The 27,002-nt window shown below is 36.5% G+C and overlaps 1 long non-coding RNA gene across 3 annotated transcripts in view; it reads right to left on the bottom strand.

Annotated features, from left to right (window-relative positions):
- The window catches only part of LOC105486348 (uncharacterized), a 101,257-nt gene that overhangs the window by 36,079 nt on the left and 38,176 nt on the right, over positions 1-27,002 (bottom strand). Inside the window, exons 1-4 of one of the 3 annotated variants that reach the window (XR_011621138.1) lie at positions 10,542-10,784; positions 7,284-7,381; positions 4,269-4,390; positions 480-1,131 (exon numbers count right to left, since the gene is read on the bottom strand). This is a non-coding gene — a long non-coding RNA (uncharacterized lncRNA). Of the gene's footprint in view, positions 1-479; positions 1,132-4,268; positions 4,391-7,283; positions 7,382-10,541; positions 10,785-27,002 lie in introns of those variants that run through there. The other 2 variants (XR_011621139.1, XR_011621140.1) reach the window with 2 other exon arrangements.

The raw sequence follows: 27,002 nt of genomic DNA, 5'->3' as shown, positions 1-27,002 counted from the left end.
CTAACTCCTTCCCAGGGACCCCCCCAAAAAATCACAATATTTAAAAGAATCAGAGAAACAGTGTTTTCTTTGGAAAATATTGACTGTAAGTGGAGAGTAATATTAGGTAAGTATTCGAATGAGCACAAGATAATATAGCCTTTACGAAACCGCCATAGAATACTAAAAACTATAAAATAAGCTGAAAAAAGTTAAGAAAGACCTAAAATAATGGAGATATAATCACGTTTATGGTCAAGAGAGTCAATATTGTTAATATGCCAATTCTCCAAAATTTATCTGCAGATTCAAAGTCATCCTCATCAAGAAAGTAGCAGTTTCTGAATAAATAAAAGTTGAAAAGCTAAATCTAAAAATTAATTTAGAAAAGCAAACAACCTGGAATAGCCAAAATGATATGATATTTCAAAAAGAAAACAAGGATATCAGGCCTTATATTAACTGATTTTATTTACTATAAAGTTTCAGATATCAAAATAATGAGGTGTTGGCTTAAAAATAATTACATAGCTCAAGAGAACAAAATAAGTATTCCAAAAAGTAGGCTTACAAATATCAGGTAAATTGGTGTGATGTTTAATATTAAGTGTCAACTTGATTGAACTGAGGGATGCCTAGATGGTTGGCAATGTGTTGTTTCTGGGTGTGTCTGTGAGACCATTGCCAGAGAATATTGACATTTGAGGTGGTGGACTGGGAGAAGAAGACCCACCCTCAACGTGGGTGGGCATCATCCAATGGGTCGCCAGCCAGCTAGAACAGAGCAGGTGGAAGAAGATGGGATAGTATTGCTTGCCAAGTCTCCTGGCTTCCTTCCTTTTCCCATGGTGGATGCTTGCTTCCACTTCTCCTGCCCTTGAACATCAGACTCCAGGTTCTTCAGTCTTTGGACTCTGCAACTTGCACTGGTGGCTTCCCTAGGCTCTTGGGCCTTCAGCAGCAGATTAAAGGTTGTGCTGTTGGCTTCCCTGGTTTTGAGGCATTTGGACTTGGAGTGAGCCACTCTTTTCTTTCCCCAACTTGCAGACAGTCGATTATGGGACTTCGCCTTGTAATCACATGAGCCAATTCTCACTAATAATCTCCCTTTAATATATACATATATCCCATTGGTTCTGTCCCTGTGGAGAACTGTGACTAGTACAATCAGTATTTGACAATGATGCCAAGCATTTAGTAGAGAAAAATACATTCTCTTTAATAATTATGCAGGAAAATCCAAATACCCATATGAAAAGGAAATGGATTTCAATCCTACTTCATAATAGAAACAAATATTAATGTGAAATAAAACATAGTGCTAATTATAAAAGCTAAATCTACAAAACTTCTAGAAGGAAATATAAAACGTCTTTGGTTTCTTGGGGTAATCATAAACTTCTTAGAGCACGATAAGCAAAAATCATAAAAGAGAAACATCGATGAATTGGACTTCATTAGAACTTCTTCTCTGCAAAAGACACTGTCTTAGAAAATGAAAAGATAAGTGACAGACTGAGGGGGAGAAAGTATTTACAAAATACATAGCAATAGCATTAACAAAAAACCCATAATAAAAATGAACACTCTTCACCAAAAAAGATATGCAGATGACCAATTCCCACATCAAAGAGTGCTCATTATCATTAGTCATCAGGGTAATGCCAATAAAAATCACCATGAGACACCACTTCATACCCACTAGAGCAATGAAAAATCTCATAAACTGTTGATAAGAATGCAACATGATAAGCCACTTTAAAAAACACATTTTTACAATTTCCTATAAAGCTATGACCCAGCAATTTTGTTCTTAGATATTTGCCTAAGAAAAATGAGAACATACGTCCACACAAAGATTGCTATATGAATGTTCAGAGCAGTTTAATTCCTAATGGTCAAAATTCAAAACAATCCAAATGTTCCTCTGATGAAGGGATAAACTAAGTGTTTGTTTCATACAATGGAATGCTATTCAGCAGTAAAAAGGAATAAACCGCTGATACATGTAACAACATGGATGAGTCACACAATGCTAAATGATGAAAGACAAACAAAAATATGCACTATCATATTGGGATTATATGACCTTCTAGAAAAAGCAAAACTAAAGGAACAGAAAGCACATCAATAGTTGCCATTGACTAGGGGTAGGCAGAACAGATTGACTCCATAGGGGCATTAGATAACTTTTTTAGAAGGTAGAATTGTCTATACCTTGATTGTGACAGTTATGTGATTGTATACATTTAACAGTCATCATCAAACTGTACACTTAAATGAATAAATCTTAAAGATGCATTACACCTCAATGCTTCATATGAAAAATAAAAGAACGATAAGCTTGCTGGGAAGCTGCTGTGAAACACATAGGAGTACATGCATTGGGTCATATTTGCATCCAAAAATAATAGCTTCTATTACTCGTTTTGTCCCAAAGACTTAGGCATAAGAAGATAATGCTTTACTTTGGACTCTGATAAATAGAGGAATAAAGATTGAAAACATAAACTTCTAGTCTAGGCATCATCAATTTAAATACCTCAACGGGCCAGGACAATAACTCAAATGGGTGAAATAAGCAAGAAAAGGAACAGTCCGAGTGTGATGGTACATGGCAATTGACTTAACCACAGTGACAATGAAGAGTTGTTAAAACCTTGACAATGTGGAAAGTGTATATGCTCAGAGCATGGGATCAGCTCCCGTGGATTGCTGATGTGCAGGATGCAGGCCCAGTTTTGTCATCTTTCCAATTTCTTGAGAATTAATAAGTTTAGATTTTGGATGTTAAAGCTCTTAGTCTAACCATGAATTAAAGTTTTCTGCAAGTCAGTATGTGGAATCCAAACCAAATGTGTTTGCATAACAGATTGAGCGATGTGCCATCAGTCTGGCACATATGCGCCATCAGTCAGCACCAACGGAATTAAAAATAGGTAATACATATCCAAACACTAAAGAAGAAAAAGTACAGAGAAAATATATTAATATAAATATACAGAATAAAAAAACGGTGACAGCTAACCTCCCCAAAACAGAAAGCATATAACAACATAAAAATGGTAAGACTAAATAGTTACAAAAATTCGTATTAACTTGCCAGATAGCTTTCTTAATGTCAAAGACATTAAGTTGGCTCAAAATAAACATGAAAATAAAGAACATATACCAGAAAGTTCATTTTAAACAAACCCTAGAAATAATTAGTAGAATGAGTAAAAACTACAAAAGAAGTTTGTCAGAGAAAAAAAAACAAAATCCTTGCTGTCATATCAATATCAGAAAAAAATAAAATATAATGTTAATATCAGAAAAGTTAATATATGGAAAATGGCTTATTTTACATACATGGAGTTCAAAATAATAATATGATTGCTAACCCAAATAAAAATATTTCAATGTTTAAAAAGGAATAAAAAATAAATTTAAACTTTTTAAAAATATATTGAGATGGAAAAGACTTTTAAAAATCATATTGTCAAACCCTAAATTTATAAAGAAGAAAGAAAATGAAAGAGGATACATTTAACTACATAAAGATTAAAGGCAAAAACTTTTGTGAACAATTAAAACTGAAAGTGCATTTACAATGTGACACAGAGTTATTAACATCTTTAAAATATAAGCAACTGCTCCCAAATCTAATAGGAAATGGGCAAATGTACCAATAAGATAGATTTAAAATATTGGCAGGAATTTAATATTTCTTAAAAGAAGAGTGTTTAGTAAATAAATGGGCATCTAATTGATAGATTATTATTCACACTGAAAATTATGGTTGAAAGAATGATGAAAAACATTGAAATATTAATTATAATAAAAAGTTTTTTAAACTAATATTATAAAACCCTTATTGTCATCAATCACTGTTTTAGGGGCTGTCCCAGTTGAGCATCTTGATGTAATACATTACAGATCTCCCATATCATCATCTTCCACTGTTAAAATTCTACAAACTATGGAGCCAGTGCAATAGAATTGGATTATGATTTCTAACCATAGCACTGCTAACACATCAATTTGATGTTAGGGATACTTAATATCCCACACTAGTGTATGTAAAATCCATGTTTGTTTTCTACTTCTAAAATGACATAAAAACACATTTAGATCATGTCAACTAACTACACTATTTATAAAAGGATTTTCCCATTCTATGTAATAATATATGACTTAAATTTATCTGTGAATTTAAATTTTTAATCAAATTACCCTTGTTTTTATCATTATGCTACTTAATTTTTATTTCTTCAGAAGAAGGCTAAAATATACCAAAAAGATATTACCTTTATCTTGAGGAGTAAGAAGCAAGAAGTTCAGAAATAAAATCAATGTCCAAGTATGTATTCTGAATCAGCAGAAGATATGAAGCTAGCTCTTGTTGGACTTAGTCATAGCCATAGAAAGACTGAACAAGGAGACAAACATTAATGACAATCATATACTACTTCACTAATGGGGCAATTTTGCCCTATGTGTAAATTTATTCTAGTAGCTGCCCTTTCTATTCATTAGCTCCATCTGGACATCAGCAGTGGATACAGTTACTCCTCAGCTAAAATCCTTGAGACTTAAGACAGTACAGAGATGAATATTGATGTAAAGCTAAAAGCTCTATAAAAATTATCACTGCTATTGTTCAACTTTTCCCCTGAATATTGATGAATCAGAACTGAAAACTATCCCCTTACCTAAACTCGATTCTATGCCAGACAATAATAAATTGATTTCCTTTCTGAAAAAGAATGCATGGTAACACAGTAAATGATCATTTTTCATTTGAAAGAAGTAGAAATGTTATTTGATCTGTCATATGGTTTCTTCCTACTGGTTTCATAAGTCCTAATTCTTCCCAATATCTATTACCTGATCAAAGCCTCCTTAGGTGTATGTTATGATTACATCCTTACTATGACTGGATAGCTAATGCCACAATAGTCATTATTAATCACTCAGTAAATACTTCTGAATACCAGTAATGCCAAAGACAGACCACCAGCAGAACTAGATTGCAGACTTTAAGTCTTGTCTCATTAGTACATTAGTTTAGCAGCAAAAAAAAAAAAAAAATGGTTTATCAAAGTAATTATTAATCATCTGAACTATCTGAACAGATATGAGTTAATAATTATCTGAATTATTTTTACAATGTTATTAATGTCAGTACTTGTATTTTATTATTATAAGTTCTCTAGATTCTAAAAGAATGAAGTTCCAGCGAAAGGAAATATCAAAAAATGTGGGTATGGGAGTGATGTGGCAACTGTAAACATCAAGAAATAAACCATCAGAAATGTGGCGTCCTACGCATGGGAAAAACCTAAATATAGGGACAGTCATAAAGACAACCATGCCTACTTCACATTTCTCACTAATTTTTCTTCTATAGCAAATCATTCACACTCATCATCTGTTTTAAATTCAAGTGTTTAAAGTATAATTTTCTGAGAGTGGCTTATATAGAACTACTTTGTGTTCTCTATCATTTTTAAGGGGATTCTAAATTGAAAAGTAAAATGTCCTTATCATTGGTTTCAAATAAAATTGCACCTTTGCATGTGAGAACAGAATGTACTTTGTCCCCTCCTCTTTTGTTTACTTAATTAATGACCTGAAAACAAAATAAAAATTGTGATACATTCATAGAATAAGGTGATATATTGAGTTTGGAATCCTTGCTACAATCCAAAGTGAAAAATTGCAGAAAATAATATTGGCAGATTTTGCAAATAGATACCTAATGAAGGACAACATTAAGTTACTCTACTCATTAAGTAATTCCATTGAAATGCGGTACAATCTAGCATCTTACACCTGTGAATAAAATTTATTACACAGGTAATGTCTTACACTACCTAATGAAAATGTAATGCATTTTCTGATACAAGTGAAAATATGTTCATAATTTTATTTTGCCTATGTATTCATTTATTCAATGTGTATTTATTGAGAAGCTACCATGTGCCAGGCATTGTTCTAGGACTGGGCATGTAATACTGGACCAAACTGACAAATCCTTTGCCCTTATAGGTCCTTATATTTTCCTAATGGGAGATAGACAGCTACAAAAATAAATATTTAATAACTTTATGGGCCAGGCACAGTGGCTTACACTTTTATTCCCAGCACTTTAGAAGGCCATGGCAGAAAGATAGCTTGAGGCCAGGAATTTGAGACCAGTCTGGTCAACACAGTGAGACTCCATCTCTACAAAAAAAATATTTAATTAGCTGGGCATGATTGCACACACCCACAGTCCCAGGTACTTGGGAGGCTGAGGTGAGAGGATCACTTGAGGCCAAGAGTTTGAGATTACAGTGAGCTTTGATCACCCCACTGCACTTCAGCCTGATTACAGAGCAAGATGCTGCCTCCACAAAATAAAAAATAAATTTAAAATGTTCTTGAAATAAAAAATAAAGAAAAACAACCAGAGGAAGAGAATAGAAATGACAGGGCTGCCATTTTATATATTGTGGTCTTGGCAGGATGGTAAAAAGCTGAACAGAATGAGGGGCCAAGTCTTTCAATTACATAAAGAACTTTCTAGGCCAGGAAATAGTAAGTCCACTGGCCCTGAGTTGGGAATGTACTTGAGATGTTTGATGAACATGCTTGAAGTGGGGTGAGTGAGGGAGAGAGTAGAAATGTCAGAAAAGTACTGAAAGGACAAATCATTTAGTCCTTAAAAGCCATGATATATGACATAGGGTAATAACTAAGGCTATATATTTCAGAAGAAAGCCACACAAAGTAAATTTCTGTGAGGATCTTCAGCTGCTACCGTGATCCAAAAGTCCTCACACTTTAAAAGTTGACTTTTGGCTCTTAATATTTGTGACAAGCTATAGCAAGGAAGACAGAGAAGCAGAAGGGAAAAGTTAGGAGAGGAAATACATTTGGATTCGTGGTAGAACACACTTCCCTCACTGCTCTGAAAAATAATCTATCTCGTTGTTAGGAAAGGTATTTCTCGTAAGATGTATTTGCTTTACACTCTAGAATCTGGTCTTACTGACATCAGGCCCTCCAGGGCCTTTCAACTAAGCCAACAACCTGGTCCTCTCCCTCAACAGAGTTATGTAATCCAGTCAGCGTAGGTTGAAACCATTCGCTCTGTGTTCCTATTTGATATCCATTTCTATACATCATAGAGAACCACATCATAACGGTGACAGGACTTACAATGCTGGTTAAAGCTGAAAGTGTGCTAAAATATCCTGCTTACATGATAAATTAATATGATGATTTAGAATCTAGTCTTTGAATAAGGGAGAAGAAAGTGTGGTTCCTTACAATACCTCTCAAGCTCTGGTCATTTCTTCTGTAGGGGTGACATCTCTTCAATCCAATTTGAATCACCAAGTCTTTTTCCTCATTTATATGTTCTAGAGTGCTTCTGTAACAACATTAATTGAACATGAACTACAACAAGACATTTCACCACTGATTGCAGAACCTCATTTAAAATGAGGTTTTACATAAAATACAGGCTTTTGCTTGTGGAAAATAAGAACTCGTTCCATACATCAAGCACTCTGTATATTAAATTTGAAAGAGAAGTCTAAGGTCACTAATTTTCCTATCTGATACAGAAAGCAAGCACATCACTTAAAAACAACTTTCATCTGCTAACAATGAGTGTTTGCCAGTTACCCAGTATAAATATCAAACCTCTTTAATAATGTGATTTTTTTTTTTTTTTTTTTTTTTTGGAGAATGCTGTCTCCAAACTAAGTCCCTAATGCACAAGTGATAGTAAGAGCTAATGAAAGCAGCTACTCTATTGTAGGCATACTGAATCAGGATGTATTCATGTCAGGCTAAGTGGGCCCTAGTTACAGTCACAAGGCAGCAATGTCAGCTTGCCACAAATATAAGGTACTCCTCCTTGCCACATATTTATCATGAGAAGGTTTGCTCTCCCACAGACAGCGGTTGCTTAAGTTATGCATGTTTGTACTGTACGACTCTGCTCCATCTCTGGTCATATATTACTGGACCAAGTTATAACCTGACCAAAGAGATAATTTATTGGCTTGTCAGAAGCCAGTGGGAATCTGTTTAGATCTTTAAAATGAGACAGCATTTTAAAGTTGGGAGTTGGGAGATGAGCCCAGTATTAGAATGAAAATCCAAGAGCATCCTTGGACTAATGAAATATTACTGTGGCCTTATATTTCAATATTTCTTTGTATTCCATAAACTACTATAAGAGTGTTGCTTTTATTTAATTTGTATTTAAGTCATTCTGAAATGAATTTCTGTGATTCAAAGCAACAAAGTTTTGATAGAGAATGCCACCATGAAAAAAAAACACAGAAATCATGTTCTAACTAACAAAGTCACTCATTGAGTAATTGACAAATTGCTGGACGCTCAGGGCTGACAAGTGTGAGAATTTTTCAAATGTTTTCAAAACTTTCAGTAAACTAGGAATAAAGAGAACTTCTCCAATTTGATAAAGAGCATCTATAAAAAATCCTACAGCTAACACCATACTTAATAGTGAGAAACGTGAAGTGTTTCCACTAAGAAGAGGAACATAGCAAAAATATTCCCTTTCATCACTGTTTTTCAACATTGTACTAGAAGTCCTAGCCAATGCGATAAGACAGGAAAGGAAAGAAAAGGTAAACAGATTAGGAAAAAAGAAATAAAACTTTCTTGAAATATTCAACAAAAATCTCCTGGAACTCATAAATGATTGTAGCAAGTTTGCAGCATACAAAGTTAACATACAAAAGTAAATCACTTTCTTATATACCAGCAACGAACAAGTGGAATTTGAAGTTAAAAATACAGTACTGACGTATTGACTTCCACTTCCAAAATGGCACTGTAGAAACAAGCAGGCTTCATTCCCCCTCACAGAAAATAAATATACAGCACTGAGATTATCACTGGCAATACCTCCACAACTCAAATATGATGAGTCAGTTCCCAGGGCCACAGAGAATTAAAAAAAAAAACCTCTAAGCAGATGATAAGAGAATGGGATTTTCATATCTGTGATGCCCCTCTGTCCAATCCCCCTGGCACCAAGCATACAGAAAATTTCCTTCAACTCAGCTTCTACACTGCAAAAAGTGAGATCAAGGTAGACAACCAGTTTTCCCACCATCTTGGGTTCTTTGGCAGAAGACCTGTGCATGCTCATACCCACAGGAAATATTATGAGTGCCTAAAGGGAAACATAACCCTGAGGACAGCCAGAAACAGAGATGGAAGGTGGGACTATCATCCCCAGCCCTGAAAACTCTGGTCTGTAACTCAACCAAAGGAGACACCAAATCAGAGTGGCTGTTCGGAAGCACCACATCTTAGGAGGTACATTCCACAGTGCACCTGGCCAGGAACCCCTGGACAGTCGTTCCACACTGCCAGTATATCCCCTTTGGGACCTCCCCGATTCTGGATAGTCAGCACTGTGTTTGCTAGAGGTGAGGCAAATCTGGACTTTAGGCTCAATGCAATGCTGGAAAGCAGACAGTAACCCAGTGGAAAAAAATACAAGAAGTTCAACAGGAAATTATGAAGACTCTCTAAACAAACATAACCAATACAAAACAAAACAAGCCAGACAGCGAAGAATGGAATAAGTTATCTTTCAGCACTAAGACATAGATGTACAACCACAAGAAACAACAACAAACAAAATTAAAAATCAAATAATTATTAAAAACTAAAAATTAAGTAAAAATACTGGTTACATTATCAAACAGGCATAAATCTAACAAACTGTGTACAAGATCCGTATAAGGAAAACTACAAAACCCTCATGAACAAAATCAAATAACTAAATTAATGGAGAGATATTCCACATACATGGGTAGGCAGATTCAATATTGTCAAGATGTTAGTTCTTCCCAGCTGGATCTATAGATTCAATGCTAGCCCAATCAAAATTTTAGCAAGTTCTTTTGTAGATATCAACAAATTTATTCTGAAGTTCATATGGAGAGTCAAAAGACCCAGAATAGCCAACACAAATTTGTTTTTTTGTTTTTGTTTTTGTTTTGTTTTGCTTTGTTTTTTTAGATGGAGTCTTGCTCTGTTGCCCAGGCTGGAGTGCAGTGGCGCGATCTCAGCTCACTGCAACCTCCGCCTCCCCAGTTCAAGCGATTCTTCTGCCTCAGCCTCCTGAGTAGCTGGGACTATAGGTGCCCACCACCACACCCGGCTAATTTTTTGCATTTTTAGTAGAGACAGAGTTTCACCGTGTTAGCCAGGATGTACTTGATCTCCTGACCTCGTGATCCACCAGCCTCGGCCTCCCAAAGGGCTAGGATTACAGGCATTGAGCCACAGCGCCCAGCCAGGTAACATAATTTTTAACATACCTATGCGGACAACTGCCAAGACCAAAGAGAAGGGCTCAAAGTGAATGGATTCGTAAAGGTACTTAGCAGAAATTGCTCGGAACTCAATAAAGGAAATCTCTCAGCTATGACATACCTCTAAGAGTATTTCACTAAAGGGCCATTTTTTTTTCTTTTAAATCACATTTAAAAAATTAGTTTTACCATTCATGCAGAACACCAAACCTATCAAGGTACCTGAAAAATCCTTTTGGTGATTGAAAAAGTGATTGGCTTTACCCAAAGAGCCTCACAGCAGCTCCCAAGGTTGACTGTAGAATTAGAATGGTTTCTGTAGAATTCTGTAGAATGGTCTGTAGAATGGTTGACTGTAGAATTAGAATGGACTGCAGAATTAGAATTAATGGTTTAGAGACTTGCACTCTCAAGCAACTGATTTTGTACCTCAGAGCTGGTGTCATTAACCTATTATGTTCAGGCTTCTTTGCACCTACACCTTGAACTCTTTCACTATCAAAATGTATGGATTTAAATATATTAGAGCAAAGTAATCACAAAACTGAATTAAAATCAGTCCACAAATGGCTCCCTGGTTTAAAGTAGGATGTCAGTGCCATTCTGAAGTGGCCAGTACCACTTCACATCTGTCAGGAGAATTGAATTACCCGATCTAGAAAGGCATCTACCTGAGTGTGACTGTGAAGGTTGTAAATAGTCACTACTACCAGATCTCCTCGTCTATGACGGAGTTTAACATTCCACCCATGTCACAAATGCTTTAAGGTCCTTTCTGAATGACAGCATTCTGCCTAAGTTTTCTGGGGCTGCCTGCCAGAGTCAATCTCAGCTAACATCCTCAGGACACACTTGGATCTCTCAATAATGCTGCCCCCATAAGAAGAGAATGTCTTGTGCATTGCCAAGTTCAGGAGAGAAACTGTTCTCTTGTCCATCTCTGTCACATTAAATCAGGCTAGTGGCCAAAACTTTCTTAAATTGGTTTCAGAAATCTAGAATTCTTCTTTAGATTATTTTTTTATAGCTCGGCAGTTTGATGTATTCCTTTCAACTCACAGATTACTACTGTATTCTATTAAAACAAAGGGAAAATATGTATTTTATTTTGTTAAGCTCCCAACATTACTAATGCAGAAGATTTCCTACTATGTGTAGGATAGCAGGACATGCCATGTTCCAGCCTTTATTTGACTTAACTGCCAGAGAGCTAAATTTGATGCAAAGTCTTATTTTATACAACTGACAGGTAGGGTCAGATTGTAAGAAAAGCCTTATTTATTTTAGCAAAGAAAAGGAAAAAAGTGTATGAAGGAATAGGAAGAATAAAATTATACAATAAATGCTGCCTTACTACTCTAACATGTCTAATCCTGAGCACTTGTTTCTCCTCAGTGTGACATTAAACAGTGTTCCTACAGTATAAGTAGATTTATTTTCTTTAAATTCCATAAAGCTGTAAATGACTTAGATAGAAAGATAGGCTATTTAGATGAGTAAAACAGTACAATCATAAGCAATTTTTAAAAATTGCTCTGGTAGATTAATTACCTTGGAGTTTTCTCTCTCTTTCTTCTGTGGTGCTATTTTGGGGAATTGCCTATTACTTAAGGAAACCTGAAGCCAATGCCTTCCCAGTCTCAATATCTATCTTCAGGATTGCTGGAGACCATACCAAAACACTATCACTTATGTTCTTATCCCCGGGTACTCCCAGGCTTCACTCACAAGCAAAGTTTATATCATCAAAACCTAAGGATATGACTTCACCTATTCCTCTCATGTCTCAATTGTCGAGAGCATCCAGTTAATGAAATCAAGATGAGAAATCAAGTCTAATCTATGTTGGGATCAGATGTCCTCCTTCTATTCTATAGCTATAGCTTGCTAAATAAAAAATGCTTTCCCAGAAAACAATGATGACCAGATGAGAGGGTACGAGCGGATGCATAAAAACCTTCCACTCAGTAGAAAAACAACTCCAGGGTATGCCACAGACATGGAGCATGCATCAGCAGATGCAGTACTGGGCAAAGAGGAAAGTGAGTTGTAACAACCATGGAATGACTTAACCACTGAGAACACAATCCATAGAATAACAACAACAAAAGTCACCTGCCTTTTATATTAATTACACAATCCGAATTTTAGATATCTTTTTTTCCCAGTGGTCATATGAAAAATTGCCTGCAAAGAAATACGTGGTAAATCATAAGTGAGAGAAATGTCAACCTAAATCCTAAGTTCAGCTCTCTTCTACTCTCCCAGAAGGAATCTTGTGATTCCATAGCTCACTAGCTTTGACAACCACACACACACACACACACACACACACACACACACACACTCATTTGCTTTGCTATTGCAAACACTATTGTAACTCATTCTCTATTTATATATAAAATGCTTACTAAACATATAAAATGTGAAAAGACATATCAGTACCATATTGTATTTTGCTGTAACCTAAATCATTGCTTTATTTTTCATAGTCATAAATGATTCCCTTATGGCTTTGTCATAACCCAAAAGATGAAAACTTCTTTAGGTGACTTTCCAATCACTCTCTAATTTTATTCCTGACTTTGGTCTAGAAAAGAAAACAAATTAAAATACCTTGAAAAAAAAAGATATTTTCTTTTCAAAGATTCATTCAACCGGAAGCAAAATGTTCCACTGTGACTTGACAGCCTCCCATTTCAAATCAGAATCAACTGAACTTGACATTGCTATTAAGCTGTGGCTCCTTCTTATTTCCTGGTGACAGGTGGCTTTAGGGCTTGGAGTCTGGACAACTGTCATCTCTTATACATTGAAACACTGATCTATTGTTCCATAAGAAAATGACTATTTTATCTATACTGTCCAAATATTCACTGTATTCTATCATCTGCAAGAATTCTATATCCATCTTACTTTCTTGATTCTTGCTCATGCAACATTACACAAGTGTTTATTGAGCCCCTGGGTGTCAGTCATTGTGCTATGTGATACTCTAACAACAAAAAATATCCTCTTCTCTCCACAAATACCTAGGGAGACAGGAAAAGAGGGAATTACAATGCTGCACAATCCATTACATTATACAACTCAGGGGAGGCTGATCAGCATTTAATTATTTTTTAACTTTTTAAAATTTTTCATTTATGTGGGTACAAAGTACCTGTACATATTTATGCAGTACATGAGATATTTTGATACAGACATACAATGCATAATAATCACATCAGAGTAAATGGACTATCCATCACCTTGGGTATTTATCCTTTGTGTTATAAAGAATCCAGTTATACTCTTTTAGCTATTTTTAAATGTATAATAAATTATTGTTGACTATAGTCACACTGTTGCACTGTCAAATACTAGATCTTATTCTTTCTATTTTATTGTATGCATTAACCATCCTCACTCCCCAGCCCCCACCCACTACCCTTCCCAGCCTTTGATAGCCATCATTCAATCTCTATCTTCATGGGTTTAATTGTTTTAATTTTTACCACAAATAAGTGAGAATATAAGAAGTTTGTCTTTCTGTGCTTAGCTTATTTCACTTAGTATAATGACCTCCACTTCCATCCATGTTGTTGCAAATGACTGGATCTCATTCTTTTTAATGGCTGAATAGTATTCTGTTGTGTGTATGTACCACATTTCCTTTATCCATTCATCTGACTATGGACACGTAGTTTGCCTCCAGATCTTGGAAACTATTGGCTATTATGAATACTGCTGCAATAAACATGAGACTTCAGATATGTATTTGATGTACTCATCTCCTTTCTTTGGGGCATATACCCAGCAGCAGGATTACTGGATCATATAGTAGTTCTATTTTTAGTATTTTGAGGAACTTTCAAAAAGTTACCTGTAGTGATTGTACTAAATTACATTCCCACCAATAGTGTATGAGTGTTCCATTTTCTTCACATCCTTATCAGCATTTGTTACTGCCTGTCTTTTGGATTAAAACCATTTTAACTAGGGTGAGATGATATCTCATTTTCATTTCAATTTGCATGTCTGTGATAATCAATGATGTTGACCATCTTTTCACATACCTCTTTACCATTTGCACATCTTCTTTTGAGACATGCCTATTCAGATCTTTTGTCCATATTGAAATCAGATGGTTCGATTTTTTTTTCCTGATGAGTTGTTTGAAACCCTTATATATTCTGCTCATTAATCCCTTGCCAGATGTGCAGTTTGCAAATATTTCCTCCCATTATATGGGTTGCCTCTTCACTTTGTTGATTGTTTCCCTTGTTGTTCAGAAGCTTTTAAACTTGAAATGATCCCATTTGTCCATTTTTTGCTTTGATTGCCTGTGCTTCTGGGATATTATTCAAGAAATTTTTGGCAAGAATAATGTCCTGGAGATTTTCCCCAATGTTGTCTTTTAGCAGTTTCATAGTGAGAGATCTTATATTTAAGAATTTAATCCATTTTGATTTGATTTTTATATATGGCAAGAGATAGAGATCCAGTTTCATTCTTCTGCATATGGATATCCAGTTTTCCCAGTACCGTTTATTGAAGAGACTGTCTTTTCCTCAATGTATGGTCTTGGCACCTTTCTCAAAATGAGTTCAATGTAGATGTATAGATTTGTTTCTAGATTCTCTATTCTGTTTCATTAGTCTGTCTGTTTTTATGCCAGTACCATGCTGTTTTAGTTAATAAAGCTCTGTAGTGTAACTTGAATTTAGCTAATATGATTAATTCAGTTTTTTTTTCTTTTTGCTCAGGATAGTTTGACTATTCTGGGTCTTGTGTGGTTCCATATGAATTTGCAGATTTTTTTTCTATTTCTGTGAAGTATATCATTGATATTTTGATAGGGATGGCACTAAATCTGTAGATTTATTGGAGTAGCATGGACATTTTAACAATATTAATTCTTCCAGTCCACAAGGTGGAACATATTTCCAGTATTTTTGTGTGTCCTCTTCAATTTCCTGCATCAATGTTTTATAGTTTTCATTGTAGAGATCTTTCTCTTCTTTGGTTAATTACTAGGAATTTTACTTTATTTGTAGCGATTGTAAATGGGATTACATTCCTTACTCCTTTTTCAGATTTTTCACTGTTGGCATATGAAGGTGCCACTGCTTTTTGTAAGTTGATTTTGTATACCGCAACTTTACTGAATTTGTTTATAAATTCTAATAGCTTTTCAGTGGTCTTTAGATTTTTCTAAATATAAAATTATATGCAAACAAAGATAATTTGGCTTCTTCCTTTCCAATTTGGATGCCCTTTACTTCTTTCTTTTATGTGATTGTTCTACCTAAGACTTTCAGTATTATGCTGAGTAAGAGTGGTGAAAGTTGGCAACCTTGTCATGTTCCAGATCTTAGAGGAAAGGATTTTAGTTTTTCCCTATTCAGTGTGATACTAACTATTGGATCTATCATATATGGCTTTAATGTGTTAAGATATGCTCCTTCAATACCCAGTTTTTTTAGGGTTTTTATCATGAAGGGATGTTGAATATTCGCAATTTTTTTGCATCAAATGAAATGATTGTATGGTTTTTGCCCTTCATTCTATTGATATGATGCATCACATTGATTGATTTGCATATGTTAAACCTTCCTTGCATCCCAAGGATAAATCCTACTTGGTTGTGATAAATGTTCTTTCTTTTTTTTTTTTTTTAATACTTTAAGTTCTAGGGTACATGTGCATAACGTGCAGGTTTGTTACATATGTATACATGTGCCATGTTGGTGTGCTGCACCCATCAACTCGTCATTTACATTAGGTATATCTTCTAATGCAATCCCTCCCCCCTACTCTCTCCCCACAATAGGTCCCGATGTGTGATGTTCCCCTTCCTGTGTCCAAGTGATCTCATTGTTCAATTCCCACCTATGAGTGAGAACATGTGGTGTTTGGTTTTCTGTTCTTGCGATAGTTTGCTGAGAATGATGGTTTCCAGCTGCACCCATGTCCCTACAAAGGACACGAACTCATCTTTTTTGATGGCTGCATAGTATTCCATGGTGTATATGTGCCACATTTTCTTAATCCAGTCTGTCACTGATGGACATTTGGGTTGATTCCAAGTCTTTGCTATTGTGAATAGTGCTGCAATAAACATGTGTGCATGTGTCTTTATAGCAGCATGACTTATAATCCTTTGGGTATATCCCCAGTAATGGGATGGCTGGGTCAAATGGTATTTCTAGTTCTAGATCCTTGAGGAATCGCCACACTGTTTTCCACAATGGTTGAACTAGTTTACAGTCCCGCCAACATTGTAAAGGTGTTCCTATTTCTCCACATCCTCTCCAGCACCTGTTGTTTCCTGATTTTTTAATGATTGCCATTCTAACTGGTGTGAGATGGTATCTCATTGTGGTTTTGATGTGCATTTCTCTGATGGCAAGTGATGATGAGCACATTTTCATGCATCTGTGGGCTGTATGAATGTCTTCTTTTGAGAACTATCTGTTCATATTCTTTGCCCACTTTTTGATGGGGTTGTTTTTTTCTTGTAAATTTGTTTGAGTTCTTTGTAGGTTCTAGATATTAGCCCTTTGTCTGATGAGTAGATTGCAAAAATTTTCTCCCATTCTGTAGGTTGCCTGTTCACTCTGATGGTAGTTTCTTTTGCTGTGCAGAAGCTCTTTAGTTTAATTAGATCCCATTTGTCAATTTTGACTTTTGTTGCCGTTGCTTTTGGTGTTTTAGACATGAAGTCCTTGCCCATGCCTATGTCCCAAATGGTATTACCTAGGTTTTCTTCTAGGGTTTTTATGGTTTTAAGTCTAACATTTAAGTCTCTAATCCATCTTGAATTAATTTTCATGTAAGGAGTAAGGAAAGGATCCAGTTTCAGCTTTCTACTTATGACTAGCCAATTTTCCCAGCACCATTTATTAAATAGGGAATCATTTCCCCATTTCCTGTTTCTCTCAGGTTTGTCAAAGATCAGATGGCTGTAGATGTGTGGTATTATTTCTGAGGACTCTGTTCTGTTCCATTGGTCTATATCTCTGTTTTGGTACCCATACCATGCTGTTTTGGTTACTGTAGCCTTGTAGTGTAGTTTGAAGTCCGGTAGCGTGATGCCTCCAGCTTTGTTCTTTTGGCTTAGCATTGTCTTGGCAAAGCAGGCTCTTTTGTGGTTCCATATGAACTTTAAAGCAGCTTTTTCCAATTCTGTGAAAAAAGTCATTGGTAGCTTAAAGAGGATGGCATTGAATCTATAAATTACCTTGGGCAGTATGGCCATTTTCACAATATTGATTCTTCCTATCCATGAGCATGGTATGTTCTTCCATTTGTTGTGTGTCCTCTTTTATGTCACTGAGCAGTGGTTTGTAGTTCTCCTTGAAGAGGTCCTTTACATCCCTTGTAAGTTGGATTCCTAGGTATTTTATTCTCTTTGAAGCAATTGTGAATGAGAGTTCATTCATGATTTGGCTCTCTGTTTGTCTGTTGTTGGTGTGTAAGAATGCTTGTGATTTTTGCACATTGATTTTGTATCCTGAGACTTTGCTGAAGTTGCTTATCAGCTTAAAGAGATTTTGGGTTGAGGTGATGGGGTTTTCTAAATATACAATCATGTCGTCTGCAAACAGGGACAATTTGACTTCTTCAAACATGCAGTGTTTGGTTTTCTGTTCTTGTGATATTTTGCTGAGAATGATGGTTTCCAGCTGCATCCATGTCCCTACAAAGGACATGAACTCATCCTCTTTTATGGCTGCATAGTATTCCATGGTGTATATGTGCCACGTTTTCTTAATCCAGTCTGTCATTGATAGACATTTGGGTTGGTTTCAAGTCTTTGCTATTGTGAAGCAAAGCATTCCAAATGTAGCTTGGCTGCTTCTAACAGTCTATGCTCAGATGCAAAAGCAGATAAATGACTTAAATTTGGAACTTACATTTAAAAGGGAAGGAGAGCATAAAAGTTTGGAAATTTTGCAGCTAGCCATGTGGTAGAAAAGAAAAACCCTTTTGCAGGGGAAGAATCCAAGAGGGCTACAGAGCAACCACTTGCTACAGAGATTTCCACAACTAACTGGGAGCCAAGTACTGATATCCAAGACAATGGGGAAAAGGCCTTGAAGCCATTTCAGAGATCTATGTGGCAGCTCCTCTCAGCACAGGCCTGGAGACCTAGGAGACAAGAATGGTTTAGGGAGCCAAGCCCAGATCTCCCTGACTTGTGCCATCCCAGGAAACTGTTTCTCACATCCTTGCTTCTCCAGTTACAGTCTCAGATCAGAGGGGCCCAGGAACAGCTCACACCACCACCCAAGAGAGCACATACCATAAGCCTTGGCAGCTTCCATGTGGCATTAAGTCTGCATATGCTCAGAATGCAAGATTTAAGGAGGCTTGGCAGCTCCCACCTAGATTCCAAAAGATGTATGAGAAAGACTGAGTGCCCAGGCAGAAGACTACCATGGGGGCAGAGCCGCCACAGAGAAACTCTACTAGGACAATGCCAAGGGGAAATGTGGCATTGGAACCTCCACACAAAGTTCTCACAGTGGCACTGCTTAATGGTGCTGTGAGAATGGATCTGCTACCCTCCAGATCTGAGAAAGATAAAGTTACCAGAAGCTTGCACCCTTTTCCTGAAAAAGTTGCAAACAGGCAACTGCAACCTATGACAGTAGCCATGAGGCCTGGATCCTACAAAGGCACAAGGATGGAGCTACCAAGGCCTTGGGAGCTCACCCCTTGCACCAGTGTGCCCTAGATGCAGGACATGGAGTTAAAGGAGATTATTTTGGAGCTTTAAGATTTAATAGCTGCCCTGATGTATTTCAGACATGCACGGGGCCTATTGCCTCTTCCTTCTGGTCAATTTCTCCCTTTTGGAATGGTAATGTTTACCTAATGCCTGTACTACCATTGTATCTTGGAAGTAAATAACTTGTTTTGATTCTACAGGCTCACAGGTGAAAGGAGATAAGTCTCAGATGAGAGTTAGGACTTTAGACTTGATGCTGGAATAAGTCAAAATGCTGGAGTCTATTGGCAGGTGATTATTGTATTTTGCTATGTGAGAAGGACATGAGATTTAAGAGGCCAGGGGCAAAACGATATACTTTGAATGATTGTGCCTTCCAAATCTCATGTTGAAATGTGATTCCAATGTTGGAAGTGGGGTCTTGTGGGAGGTGGAAGACCCCTCATGAATGGCATAGCACCATCCCATTGGTAATAAGTGAATTCTCACTTAAGTTAGTCCACACAAGATTTGGTTGCTCAGGAGTTTGGGACCTCGCCCAACCCTGCTCTCTTGCTCCCACACTCACCATGTGATGTTCCTGCTTCCCCTTCGCCTTCCACCATGATTGTAAGCTTCTGTAGGCCCTCACCAGAAGCAGAGGTTGACCGTACACTTCCTTTATACCCTGTAGGACTGTAAGCCAACTAAATCTCTTCTTTACAAATTATCCGGGCTCAGGTATTCCTTTATAGTAACATAAGCAGCCTAATATATAGATAGAAAAGTATAAAATGGTTATAGACATATGTGTGTGCATGTATGAAATAGAGCAAAAGCAGACAGAATTATGAGAAAAAACAGACTAATCAACATCAATCCTTGCATCCTCCTTCTAACCTTATAATTTACTGCCAGGCACAGTGGCTCAGCCTGTAATCCCAGCACTTTGGGAGGCCAAGGCAGGCAGATCACTTCAGGTCAGGAGTTCAAGACCCACTTGGCCAACATAAAGAAACCCCATCTCTACTAAAAATACAAAAATTAGCCAGGCATGGTGGCAAGCACCTATAATCCCAGCTACTCCCGAGGCTGAGGCATGAGAATCACTTGAACCCAGGAGGCAGAGGCTGCAGTCAGCCAAGACTCTGCCACTGCAGTCCATCCTGGGGCACAGAGTGAGACTCCATCTCAATAAATAATAAATAAATAAATAAATAATTTATTTATTTTCTGGCTACTGAATCATTCACATTAAAACTGTTTTTTGATGCCATTTTCCTGCTTTAGTTACTTCTCCTCTCTTCTCCCATTTACAGCAAACGTCCTCAAAAGGGTGGTCTATATTCTCTGCCTCCCATCCTCTTCTTTTCTTCTCTCTTGAACCCTCTCCAATCAGGTTTTCACCTCCAGCATTCTACCAAGACTGTTTTTCAAAAGGGCCCCAATTACTTCCACAGTGCTAAGGTAGGTGATCCATTGTGAATTTTCATATTTGGCCAAAGTTGATCACTCTTTCCCCCTTGAAACAATTATGTCACCTGGCTTCCAAGACACCACTAACCCTATTCACACTAGTTTCATGACTTTAAATACCACCGACTTGCTAAAATCTTCAAATTCCTATTTCTACCTCAGATATCTTCCTGGAGCTCCAGGCTCATGTATCTGAATTCCTGTATGACATCTATACTTGCATATCTAAAAGGTACCTCACATTAACATGCCCAAAATCAAACTCCTGACTTACAGCTACAACATCTGATTCTCCAAGATTCTTTTCCTTCCCAGTAAATATCAATTCTATTCTTCCATTGTTCAGGCCAAAACTCTTTCTCGCTTCCTTAACCCTTCTCTTTCCCTCACACACTCATTCAATATATCAGCAAAAAATGGTTTGCCTTTCCTTCAAAATATATACTGAATCCACCCACATTTACTACTTTAATGACTCCCACCCCCATCCAAGAAACCATCCTATCACTTCTCAACTAAAGTATTGAAATAGCATCCTAAGTGATTCCTTACAATCTATTCTCATCACAATAGCCACTGAAGCCTTATAAAATTTAAGTTAGATTATGTGACTCTTTTCATCAAAACTTTCCAATGGGTTCCTACATCTCTGAGAGTAAACCCCAAAATTCTTAAAATGTTCTCTCTAATTCAGTCTCCAATTTCTCCTCTGGTATTGACTATTACCACACTGGCCTCCTGCTATTCTATACATACCCCTTCTGTCTCAGGGCCTTTGCACCTGCTGTTCCCTCTGCCAGAAATAATTTTCTACTAGACGTTCACTCATTTTTACTTTCTTCTGGTGTTTGCTCAAATTCCATATATACGTGAGTGCAGTTTGCTTCAGGAAATTCCTATGGGTCAATTTATTGGAATAAACATTGCGCTCACCAGCTGGGCGTGGTGGCTCATGCCTGTAATCCCAGCACTTTGGGAGGCCAAAGCAGGTGGATCACAAGGTCAGGAGATCGAGACCATCCTGGTTAACATGGTGAAACCCCATCTCTAAAAAAATACAAAAAAATTAGCCTGGCGTGGTGGCAGGCGCCTGTAGTCCCAGCTACTTGGGAGGCTGAGGCTGGAGAATGGCATGAATCCGGGAGGTGGAGATTGCAATGAGCCGAGATCAAGCCACTGCACTCCAGCCTGGGCAACAGTGCGAGACTCCATCTGGGGAGAAGAAAAAAAAAAAAAAAAAAAAAAAAAAAAAAAAAAAAAAACATTGTACCCACCTGAATAAATAATTTGTTCATCAGACAACAGTTTACTTATCAAGAGTCACTTCAAGATCCTTGCTTTGCTGTATCCACCAAACCTAAACTATATTACAAACCAGCCCAGTCCCTATCAGTTTCCCTCACTGAATGACCAATCTTAAACCACTCTAGCCCAGACCCTGGGGGCCTATAAATATCCTACTTCTGACTTCTCCTTCTGACACTAAGTCTCTGTGAAAATGGCATTCTCTCTTGCGGCAGTAAGTTCAAACAAACAGATTTTCTGGTGATATATCGAAGAATTCAAGAAGGAACTAGAGCATTCCCATCCAAGTTGTTCCAAGAAACAGGAAAAGAAAAAAAAAACCCTGCCCATTCATTTGCAAGGCTAGTTCAACCCTGATTCTATAGAGAGCCTATATAAGAAAAGAAATATAATCCAAATCACTTATTAACATTGATATTAACATTTCTAGATAAAATATTATCTACACATGTCCAAATTCAAGACAAAGTTCTTTCATCAAATTGGGTTTATCCCAAACCCCTTCATTTCCATCTACATAATAAGTCATATGTAAATATAATTTAACAACAGAAAATATATTAGTGGAGTCGTTACATCTCCAAAAAGATAAAATATATATAATTAACTTAATAAGTCAGAAATGTTATTATTTCAAAAAAAAAAACAAATATATAAAACTGGGAATAGATCCTTAACTTGATTAATCCTGTATGAAAAAATTACATAAAATATCTCTTCTAGATTTATTTTCTTTAAGATCAGAACACAAGATACGAATGTTTACTATTACCTCTACTGTTCAATATTGGTATAGAGAAAAAGTAAAAAAGAAGTATTTAAATTGGGAAACAAGAGAAAACACTGTCACTATTTGCAGATTATATAATCATCTACCACAGACAGCAGAGTCTACTATATGTAGTTAATATTGATCAATAAGCTTATTAGGTATACACGTCAAATGTTAAAACCAATGTATTTTACACCACCAATAAGAAAACAGAAAATAAAACCAGAATGAAACACCATTCAAATAGCAAAAAGTATAAACTAACCAGAAATTTAACCTGGTAAAGAATACATATGACTTTTACGAAGAAAAAGCAAATATCATTATTAAGCAATATAAAAGGACATCTACATAAATGAAGAGCTACTCCCTTAATCTAAGAAGAAACATTGTTGTTAAGATATCATATTACTCAAATTAATCTGTAAGGCATTGCATTGCAAATCAAAATTCCAGCTGGATATTTTGTACAAATTCACAAATTGATTCTGGAATTTTGGTGAAGAATAAATGTCCTTGAAAAGGAAGAGCAAGTAAGGAGGACTCACGTGTTTGACAGTCAGACCATAAGATTTTAAGAGGTGACTCTGCCTTCCTGGTTACGGCTTCTGAAAAATTGTTTAACCTCCTTAAATCTTGCTCTTCTCATATACATGGTGGGGGTGAAAATATTACCTTCCTCCAGGGACTATTGTGAGAATTAAATGAAATAATGTATGTAAAGTGCCTGAAATGTAGTGGGAACTCAATAAGTGTAAGCCATTGTTATTGCTGCTAGTATTATATTAATAGGTAGTTATTTGTATATCTTGCAACACTAGAACTTCTATAGCAAGAACATTAAGTATTATTCATTTTGTTCCCCTGTAATGAATAGCCTTTAAATGAGTCATGTTTGTTGGTTTGTTCATTTTTATAATTTGTAAAAGCAGAAGAAAAGGAGTTATCTCTCCTCACTTATTTAAGATAAGGAAAGTAGAGTCAGAGGTATCATACTCTTTTCCATCCCCTAGAATATAATCTCCAATAAAAGTAAAAACCAAAATAAACAAAGCTTGCAAATAGAGGGCTTTACTGGGATTGGATGATCTATGGCAGAAATATTGTAACTGAAACTCTAAACTGCTGTTTCAGAATTTGGTATGCTTATTTAGAGACAGTAAAACTCAGTCAATAGGAAAATTCAATAAGCTTACTAATAAACTGGAAATCTTAAGGCCTAATATCTTACTTAAGTATTTATAACAAGTTACTTGCCTTCTGTTTTTTGTTTTCCCTACCTATAAAATGGGAATAATAATTCTTGCATTCCTGGCCAACTATTGAACAGATTGATGAAGATGGTGCTATAAATGCTTATTTCAAAACATAGGCAAATGGTGGTGGAATAAAAGTCTGACAGAATTCCCAGTGCTCTCTGGGGTTAAATGTGTTGCATATTAAAAAGTTATCATCCGTATATCGAAGAATACCACCACAAGCAAGCAACATGAAAAAATTATGTATTTTTGTTCTCCTCTCATTGGTAAACTTGATCCTTTCTACCTGTAGCTACTAATGCTTAAAGTAACTGCTTTTCTCTTTTTGCAGATTCTCCTAGGAGAAAATCGAGTATGCCTCTTAAAAATATAAATTATATTGAAACGAGTGGGTCCCATCTGCTAAAAAGCAAACATTGTGAAGAAAACTGTACTTATTTGAATAGCCACCAGGCATCATGGCAATTAAGCAATATAATTCAACTAGATCTTGTTTAGTGATTTCCTTAACAGCCTATATTTCATCATGTTTCCTGAGTTTTCATAAAATGTGTAATTAGACAATGGTGGCAGGGGGTAGAAGCAGGCACTGAAAAGTGTACAAGAGGGCAGTGCCAAGACTTTACATCGCTGTTAACACTGATATTGACACTCAAGAAGCACTAATATTGGGCATTAAAGGTTCTCAGGGTCAATTGTTCCCATTTTTAGCTCTTGTAACAAACAGGTGATAACCAAGAGAAGCACATGATGACAAAAAGTAGCGCAAGCAAGGGGCAGAAGGACAGCAACTAAAAGTCAATGTTTTTAAATGGAGGATGGAGCATTAGCCTTTTCTTGGGCAATTCTATTAATTGGGAGGATGAGGAGATCCAGTGATGCAAATGATCCCAATAATACAGGCACAAAGGCCACTTGGTAGCCAGGAAAATCTTCCTTGACCTCAAGGTTGCCCTGACTCCTCAGCAGAGCAAGTGAAGGTCTTCTTGATGTAGACCCCACTGGTCCTCTTCAGCCCCAGCCACACAAAGTCCCCTGCATTTCTCTTATGTCTGTGTCTCTGTGCTTCTTCTGATGTCTGCTTGGATTTTCCCTTCTCACTCTGTTTCCTAATACTTCCATTTTCTGGCCAACTTCTACTAATTGTTTTGGTCTCAAACAGTAGCCTCTGGGGAGCCTTTCCTGACACTTGTCTATCTGCCATGAGCAGTCTTTTCATGAAGTTCAGTGGCTCCCGGTGCTACATCCTCACATAGTACCCATCACTCTTTGTTATTCTATTCACATGATCCCCTCTTCCCCAGGTTATCTGTATGCTCTAAGAGCTCTAGTATGGAGTTATTATTCCTAGTGTATCTTCTCACCATCTTATACATAGTAAATGCTCAGTAAATAATGGTTGAACATTGTTAACAGAAGAAGGCTAGCTCAGGTTCTGGAATTAGATAAATCTGTCCTTTCATTCTCACTTTGACATTAAAATTTGTGTGTCAAGATAGTCACCTTTTCTGTAAACTGGGGCATAAATAGAGATGATGTACAGACTGTGGTGGGCATTATTAGAAGGCGAAATATGGGAAGCATTTAGCAACTTAATGGTGGTTGACACATGGTATAGTAAGTAGCAGTCATTTTGATAATATCATTAAAGATAGCTAAAATTGGTTTAAGTGTATTTTCCTGCATTATAATCAGTGTTCATTTGAGTCCCAAATTGCAGAGGTTATTATAAATGCATAGGCCTGCTTAAAATTTTTCTTAAGTGAGTTCATTCAGCAGGTTTATGCTTAATTTCATAAGAACAATCTATACTCATTTCAATCAATAACAAAAAACTACAAGGAGTCTGATTTAGAAAAAAACATATAAAATGAGGAGTACACATGGGGTGACTAAATGAATAGAATCATTTTAGAGAAACAAAAATATCCAGAATTTGAAGTGTATCTCAATGCTTACAGTACCAGAAATCTTCAGATTTTTTTTTCAGGGTTTAGGACTTTATCATGTGATAAAAGTAGCAGTTTATTGGACTAGAATTTAAGCTAAAGTTTAGAAATGGATAGAAGTATGTAACAAAAACAGCAATTTAAAATGACAGCCTCATAGGAGGTCAAAGTGGAATTTTCATAGCATTTCCTGCCCGTTAGAGCAATTACCTGACTTACGATCTTTTTCTGTTGATGTTCAAGGAATAGAAATATACTTTTCAAGAACAAGTTTGCTGATCAGTATATGGTATATGCACATATACCAATATACAGTGGTTTGTCCTCATTGCCATAGGTGTTCAGTACACAGGAGAGCTGAACCATCCTGACTGTTTAGAACCATGAAGCCATGTTTGCCTTGTGCCCTGCTGAATCCCCATTCACATCACAGTGCCTGGCACAGAGCCTGGTGCTCAATGAACATTTATGAGATTGACCTGAAATTAGTTGTATTGATTGATCTTGTTCTAAACCACCTGACTCAGCAACTTGCCCAAGGCCTTGTCAAGGTACTCAACTTCTCTGAGCCTCTATTCCTTTATGGGTAAAATTAAAATAATAGCATCCACTCTATAGCTTCTCAATAAGGACTCAAGTGATCTGGTATGTAAAGCAATCAGTGCAGTATCTGGTATAGCAGATGCTCAGTATGTGATACTGTTTTTGTTCTGGTTCTTTCAGATATCAAGAATCGATCATGGACCTTCTGGGCCTCATTTCTAAACCATCCAAATAGGCAAATAAAGCATATTAATAGTTACGGATGTGCAATTATGAACATCCAAATTAGCTGAAATGGGCAACCTTGAAATAAAATAAAAGGCACAAAGGTTAGACTAGATTATATTTGGTAATTGAAGTATTTATTTAAGGCTTGCATAGAAATGGACCATAATCTCAACTCTAGAAGACCTGCTTTGCACACTTTCAGCTGCCCAGCCTACAGTTTGGATACAACTGCTCAATGAATTTATAATTTTCTTTTTTGTTGAACATAATTTTACTGGTAACTCCCTCAGGAAAAAAAATCAATAGAGAAAACATGTCATGTAATATAGCACACAGAATAGGACTATGAGTTTTGAAATGACAAGCCAATGCCCAAATCCTAACTCCACTGACAAATTGCTGAGCACCATTTTAAGCAGATTAATCTTTCTAAATTTTAAGTTTTCATCTTTA

This window comes from Macaca nemestrina, chromosome 3 (assembly GCF_043159975.1).
Source record: "Macaca nemestrina isolate mMacNem1 chromosome 3, mMacNem.hap1, whole genome shotgun sequence".
Classification (NCBI taxonomy): domain Eukaryota; kingdom Metazoa; phylum Chordata; class Mammalia; order Primates; family Cercopithecidae; genus Macaca; species Macaca nemestrina.
The sequence above is the reverse complement of the archived record's forward strand: the minus strand, read 5'-3'. Positions and strand labels throughout refer to the sequence as shown.